General features: G+C 39.7%; 1 pseudogene; it reads left to right on the forward strand.

The window, feature by feature from the left end:
• Positions 1–252: 252 nt before the first annotated feature.
• On the forward strand, positions 253–1,325 carry LOC121815194 (annotated as a pseudogene).
• The last annotated feature ends 6,845 nt before the right edge of the window (positions 1,326–8,170 follow it).

The following is an 8,170-nucleotide window of genomic DNA, read 5'->3' on the forward strand; positions in this document are numbered from 1 at the left end:
GACTTTCAAGTCACGGAGGAGCTGGCTGCCATGCAGTCAATGAAAGGAACAACAACCGGCAATGACTTATTCACAGAGGTAAATGCATGTTTGGACAAATTAGGACTGAAATGGGATAATCTGGCAGGTGTAACAACAGATGGTTGTCCAAAAAATGTAGGACTTTTAAGAAAATCAGACTGAAATTTTGAATCTTTTACAAAAACGAAACCGGGTGGCAAGTTTCGCTATATTACACCCAACACAGTGGAAATGGCTTACATGCGAACAAACAAAGGGACCCACAAAAGCCCCAGTATGACACAAGGGTTAAAGAGAATGCAGGATAAAGTGACAGAAATTAATCCTGTGCAGAAATTGACATTTTTGCATTGTATTATACAGTGTTGTGTAAGATAGTGTTAAAGATAGACCACGTTGTTGATGTTGTAACTAAAACAGTTAACTTCATCAGAGCAAGAGCATTAAATCACAGACAATTTATTGCTCTTTTGGAGGAAAATGAGATGGAACATGGTGACATCAGCTACCACTGCTCTGTCAGGTGGCTCAGCCTAAGCAAGGTACTAAAAAGTGTCTGGGATCTGAGAGAACAGATTCAGGATTTCTGTGTGAAGAAAGGACATGCCGTCCCAGAGCTTTCAGATGAAGATTGGGTGGCAGACCTTGGATTTGCTGCGGATGTGACTGCACTAATGAACCAACTAAATGTCAAACTGCAGTGCAGGGGACTTTTTGTGCACGAGATGTACAGTGCAGTAAAGGCTTTCATGAGGAAGTGTCAGCTTATCTCAAGCCAAGTGAAGGACAACTTTCTGACCCACTTGCCAACACTAAAGGAGGCTATTCCAAATGCCAATCACCTCCACAAGTACTCAGCCATGTTAGAAGTACTGCATGCAGAGTTTTCAAGGCGATTTCAAGATTTCAAAGCTCTTGAAAATGAAATGGACATGGTTTCTTCTCCCTTCACCTGCAGTGTGGATAATGCTTCAAGTGATGTTCAGATGGAACTCATTGACTTGCTGTCTGACACACTTCTGGCAGAGCACTTCAGGTCAGTCTCACTGCTGGACTTTTATTCCTCCCTCAAAGAAGAGAACTTTCCACACCTGAGGAATCATGCTCAGAGGATTCTAGTCCTCTTTGGATCTACCTATGTATGTGAACAGACATTCTTGGTGATGAAGTTCAACAAATCCAAGCACAGGTCCTCTGTCACTGATGACCACCTCTCAGCTGTTCTTCGCATAGCCACCTCAGACATTCAGCCAGATTTCAATGCCCTTCTTCAAAACCAAAACAGGCTGGATTATTCTCACTGAAAATGAGGAAAACATGACACAAATCTTTGTATTGTTGCATTTCTATAAACTTCTTGTTTGTTGAGTTAAACATGTTAAAATAAAATGACATTGATTCGGTGGTTGTTTTTGTTTTATTTGGAATATGCGCCACAATTTCACATAGCATAGCCCAATATAAATATTTACATTATTTTATTTTAGTTTTATTCTTCTGATTACCAGTACCAGCTATTCGTAATATATAATTTAGTGAATTTTACAATTTAAGAAACTTAAGCAGATTTGGGTTCAAGATGTCGTTGATATGGCCCTCTGACGCAACTCGGGTTTCTCATGTGGCCCCTTGTAAAAATTAATTGCCCACCCCTGTCTTACAAAGAGCTTTCTCACTTAAGTTGTTCAGCCTGGAAATTGTGACACTTTGAAAAAATGTGATCTATTTTTTTCTGTACCTGGACAAAAACTGTACTTGTTTTTGTGTCAGTCTGTATTTCAAGTGGAATTATGTTTTGTGCCTCTTTTCAAGCCCATCTTCTGTAGTAGCTTGTCACTGAGGTGTCCTGAATCACAATCCATTCTAAGACTGTCTGTTTGAACTGTTTACTTGTTCGTGCACATAGTGATCCACTTTATAGGGTTTGGTACACACAAAGAGATGGATTTACTACTGCCACAAAATTGTGCTCCAAAAATTATTTTTTATTACTGACAGTAAAACATCAGTAAAATATCAGCCCCACATTTAAAGCCATGGACCCTTTAGTGCACTTAATTTTGGAAAGGACACAGTGTACAACGACTGAGGCTAAAATCAAAATCTGTAGCCCATATCTGTGCAGATGCAACTTTATGGACAACATACTTTTGATGAAGTGTATTCATCTGCATAAGTATGACAAAAAACTGTAGCTACAAATGTGCCATTATACGCTGTGGGGGTGTGGCTGCAGCTCAGCTGCAGGAAGAGAGGTGAGGCTGAGTACTGGGAATGGTGCCAGGTGGGGATGATTGGCACAGCTGCTGCATATCTGCTGATCAGCTTCTGCTGTTTATGCAGTAGCATGCTGGAACCTACACACACACACACACACACACACAGATCAAGCTTGCCTGGGCAGCGAGTAACAGCGAACTCAGAGTTGGTGTTGTGAATGTGCTTTGCCTCACCAAGCAGTCTCCAGCAAAGTGCACAGCTTTTTGTTTATATAACAAGTATACACTTTTACATTTTACACTAAATCAACTGAAGTCTCAAATATGAGCCCTGTAGCTATTTTTATACTTTTGCTTGCCTATACTACACAAGCAAAAAATATTGCTTATGCAGCGCACATTACACAAAATATTGCTTGTGTGCTGCACACAAGACAAACAATATTTTGGGGTGTGTCATGTGACAGATCTATAGTCTAATGCAGTGGTTCCCAAACGTTTTTTTGCTGGGCCCCCCTTTGTTTTACAAGAAAAATGTTGCCCAGCCCCCCTCCGGCGCGTGCACACGCGCACACATCCTCTAACCACACACACCCTTATTTTGCTCCATTGCGGTTTATTTCACACCTCAAACATTTAGTAAACAATTAAGCAAATACAAGTAATCTGCAATAAATTACAGGTAGTAATAAAATAAACTACTAACTCTTTTACGCTACGTCCACACCTACACAAGTATTTTTGACAACGCAGCTGTTTCGTCCACACTTAAATGGCGTTTGGAATCACCGAAAACGGAGATTTTTTTTAAAACTCCTTTTTTGCGTTTACCTGTGGACGAGGAATACAGAGGTCGTCACGCAACGTCAAAGGTATGTGTCTTTTTCCACGTCACGCTGTGCGCCACGTTATTGTTTACATGAGATGAATTGCAGAATGGCAGATAGAGACAAAATACTGTTAATCTGACTATCTTCGGTTTTTACAGGCTTACATACACACACGCAGTTACGGTCCCTCTATTTACAAAGGCAGAGGCATCACAGTGTGATTATTTTACGTGTAGTTGTTTTTTTCCTGTGTAATAATATTCAACATTGCTATCAATACATTTTTCAAAAAATGCCTCTCTGTGCAAAATGGGTTGAAAAACATAAACAACTGTGAGATACTGTTAGTAGTGATGGTAAATTTGATTATTTTTACTGAATCGAGTTTGAATGAGTCACTCACCAAAGTGAATCGGTTTTTTGGGTCATTTGATTCAGTGAGTCAGTTGACCAGAGAGTGCAAAAAATGTACATTTTCACTCAAACTTAATTTGTTTCTCTTTTCATGTAAATCCTACTGCTAAGATGAATAATTCTAAAAAAAAAACCCAACTATTTTATAGAGCAAAAAAGAGCAAAAACATTTCTGAAATTAAGCAATTTCCTATCAAAATTGCTTAATAAACATTTATTTTGTTTATTTGTATTTTATTAGTATTTTCCTTAAATGTGTCAAATATATATTTTCTCATCTGAATGTCCACTGAGCTGTGAGCCAGGGGGCGATAATGCGCCTTAACATTGGTTGCCAACCAAGAAGAAGAAGAAGCTGTGAGCCAGGAGGGAGGGAGTGAGTGAGTGATTCGTTTGCTCGCTCTATGATTCAGCACAGGAGGGAGGGAGTTAGTGAGTCCTGAGTGATTCGCTTATGCTTACGATTCAGCACAGGAGGGAGGGGGTTAGTGAGTCCTGAGTGATTCGTTCACTCTATGATTCAGCACAGGTGGGAGGGGGTTAGTGAGTCCTGAGTGATTCGTTCACTCTATGATTCAGCACAGGAGGGAGGGGTTAGTGAGTCTGAGTGATTGTTCGCTTCACACAGGGGTGAATGCTCATGATTCAGCACAGGAGGGAGGGGGTGAGCGGCTGAGTGATTCGTTCGCTCTATGATTCAGCACAGGAGGGAGGGGGTTAGTGAGTCCTGAGTGATTCCAGCTCTATGATTCAGCACAGGAGGGAGGGGGTTAGTGAGTCCTGAGTGATTCGTTCACTCTATGATTCAGCACAGGAGGGAGGGGTTAGTGAGTCCTGAGTGATTCGTTCGCTTATGATTCAGCACAGGAGGGAGGGGGTTAGTGAGTCCTGAGTGATTCGCTTACGCTTACGATTCAGCACAGGAAGGGAGGGGGTGAGTAGCTCAAATGTGCTGTTAGCATGTTAGCAGAGCGATGCTACTGTGAACCGAGGAGCTATTTTCTTGATGTGAGCTTCTACTCAGGGTTTTTTCTTCCAGTTCAGAGCAGAAATGCTTTTGTTAAGAAACTGGCTGTTGTTTCCCCCCCACAATTTTAATTATAAGCTAGATATATTTCTACTAATGGAATTAGTTTGCTAACAGCAACAGGGATGAGTCAGTTGGGCTTGTGAATCATGATTCACGAGTCAGTAAAGTGATTCTCGAGTATTGAACGATTCGTTCACGAATCGAACATCACAAATGTTAGTCCGTGATTTAGACAGGGGAACAAATCGTGGCAGGATCAGCCTGATATTATTTGTATCCCACTGTAACTTTACTGTATAAAGAGCTAACATCTCCAAAATGTCAGGAGTAGTTAGTCATTACAACAAGTGTTTGAACTAAAAATCAAGAATGTGGGATACTGTTTGTCCATGACTTGAAGAGCCCAGCGAAAACTAATTCTGCAGGGGAGACCTACCTCGGCACTTGTGCAGGTGAAGCCAAAGGGCAGATATGCTTCACCATATTTTCTAGTCTTTGGCTTAGAATGAAGTTGGTTTGGAAACATATTCAGCTATGCTTCATCTCCTGCTTTGCGTTTCTGTGGCCCCCGTGCTAGCAGTGTCCAAGCGTTTTGTTCCCCCCCCTCCAGGGGGCGGGCCCCACACTTTGGGAAGGTCTGGTCTTATGGATGAAATCTATAGTTGAGATTTCAACCAACCCAAAATGAAATCAATCTGATTGCCAGTGGGACCAGATATCATTCCTCACATTTTCACTGCTGAGCTGCTTGTTTACTTGCTGCTGCTGTTTGCGATATATATATATATATATAGGTTTTTTTTGTATTGCTGATATTTTGTTCGTGATTGCTCAACTAGACTCTCTAGGGAACGCTAGTCGAACACTTGTAGAAGTTTGTGTGCCTTCTTTTGTTTTCTTGCACCTTTTTCCTCTTTTTGTGGTTAGATACTGTAAATCAGTATGATACCGTAAACCAACTGAGTTTGTTTTCTAGGCAGTGTGTGTTTTTTTTTTCTATTTTTATTTTGTTATTTTTTAGTCTCCATGACCTTGGTCCTGCTTCCTCTAGTTTTCCACAATGTAAATTGGTTCCTTTTTATTATCTTATAGTTTAACAAAATGAGGGGTTGACTGTGGTGGCAAAGTGGAAAAAAACAAGATTTCTTTTGGCCTCAGTCACACAGGCTTAGAGACTTGTGAGCTCCCTGGCTGGTCGCTAAAGAAAATAATTCCCAACTGGTTGACAAGTGGTTGCTCAAAGGTAATGGCTGTAGCTGTGTAAAATTGGACACATGAAGCATGCTGTATCAAAAAACACCTTGTGATTACTTTGGTCACCCACAGTTTATGTGCAAGATGCTGACTGCAAACATTCGCTAACTAACCATCGAGCCAGAGTGAAACTTGAAAGAATGTGACACAAATCATTTTATTCTGTGCCTTTTCAAAGGTCTTTGTTTTAATTGTAAGGTTTTAAAAGGCACAACTTTTGCATGGAAAGCAAACAATGTCTGTTTGCCATTCTTCACCATTTTCCCCTATGTTGCAATAACTTGTCAAGTATTTTGGGCAAGAGGTAGGTAATGTGGCATCTGGTTTTCAGTGCAGCACCGTATATCTCCTGATAACCAATTTCACCTAGCAACAGCAAGAAACCTTCTTTAACCACTCACCAACTCGTTGGCTGTTACAATTTTTTTCCCCCCTAGCAAATGTTGGTGGTCTTCAGGTGTGCATAATTTGGGTTTAGCAGTCTTCTTTAAAACAAGTGCCTACAACCTCCAGGAACCACTCACAACTGGGAATAGTAAAGGCAGTAAAGACAGAACTCAACACTTCTTTGTTAATATTTTTTTAGATGAAGCCAGTTGAGAGTTTGAGAAAGGCGAGTGGATTTGTTGGGATTAGTCAGAAGCTTAATGAACCTCCTGGGTTCTTGTGATTACTTGAAAAAGAGACAACTCTTCTAACCAACCCAGCATAAACAACACGTGAAATTAATTTAGAAATACTAATAGACTTCCCAATGAAACCCCACTAATCCATCAATATGTTTTGTGCCATGTTGGTGTAGATTAGATGACTTGAGGTGTCTCCTTTAAGCTGTTTATCTCAGGTGCTCATTAAGTGCAAGAGATCAATGCATTGATTAAATATCACCAAAGATATATTTAGCTTGATATAAGCCTCTTATCAAGGCTTTAGGTACTGTCTCCAGATGAGGCATAATTACATGCACAAATGAGCCACAAATGCAGAAGAGGGTGACTAATAATAAACACTTAGTCTACTGCCAACCAGTCTCCGGTTAGAATGTTGGCTATAAGGAGGCTGCTTTTCAAGGTAATGGGTAATTGCTCAATGTTATATATGTGTGTGTGTGTATATGTGTGTGTGTGTATGTATGTATGTATGTATGTATGTATGTATGTATGTATGTATGTGTGTATATATATTTGGAGTGTGTGCATGCATATGTGTGAAAATCTCATTGTTAAGACTGACCTTTAAATGATATTTTTAGCTTTTTCCTTTCTTACTTCAACACATTAGTTCCCAGCTAGCATTTAAAATTACACACAGCTGCTTAATTCACACAAATGCTGTCATTAAGCAAAAGGAGATGTTGGTGAAAAAAAAAGAAACTTTCATTTTGCTATCATCATCACAACTACTTAAAGGTAACCATTGTAATAATAAGCAGAACATTCCCCGGACTACATCGACCTTTTCCTGTGGCCTTTTCCTGTGAAGAATGCTGTGAGACAGCAGCTCTTAGCAGGATTAAATTGCTGAGTAAAGCCCATTTTATCCTGACCACCGCCTCAGGATGTATAGATACTACCATGAAGCAGAGACTTGGCATTTCATTCCCTGGGCTGCAGGTCCAGGATATTTCATCACAGCAAATATTTGCGATTACACAGATGACTAAAGCACTTTCAAATGACACTGAGCATATTATGAGTATAACATTTGGTTATGTTCTAAAAAATTGTGTAATAGATTATCTGCAATTATACAGTGCTATGATGCTGATTGCTATTTGCATGAATATGAAGTGTGAAGAATATATTGAAGATAGAAATGTGTGAGAGGGAAAGGAAAATAAGAGATTAACAGAAAGAGAAAGGCAAGTACACAAACCGAAATGAACAATACACAGAGACAACAGATAAATGGGCCAACAGATGAATAGAGACAGATAACACATTGGAGTGTGGGGGAAACACTCGTGTTTTTGGTATATAGGCTCTGATTGCATATCCTTCTACAAAAAAAAACATAAATATGAATGGTAGTTTAGCAGTCTCGAACAGAAACTGACTCTGGAGCTGTTTCATGTGTCAAGGACTGAACATCACTGGAGATTCATTCAGTTTCTCTTAAACCTTCATGCCTGTTGGCAACTTGACCAGACGATTTGTTCCAATGTTTTTTTCTTTGTTGTTTAAAATATTCCAGAGTAAGAATATAAAACAGATTGCTTGGAACATCCATCCATAGTTTAATGTCTTTTACACTGACATCACATTGACCAGGTTTGAAATATCATCATGAGTTACATAACAACACATTTTACCTAGAGGTTAAGTGTTAAATTACTGAACTCCATAAAAGATGAAAAATATAATTATACAAGGCAACATTTAGAGTGCTGAAAAAGTGCTCCA

Source organism: Haplochromis burtoni, unplaced genomic scaffold (genome assembly GCF_018398535.1).
Source record: "Haplochromis burtoni strain Fernald_Lab_line unplaced genomic scaffold, NCSU_Asbu1 Contig_151, whole genome shotgun sequence".
NCBI classification, from domain to species: domain Eukaryota; kingdom Metazoa; phylum Chordata; class Actinopteri; order Cichliformes; family Cichlidae; genus Haplochromis; species Haplochromis burtoni.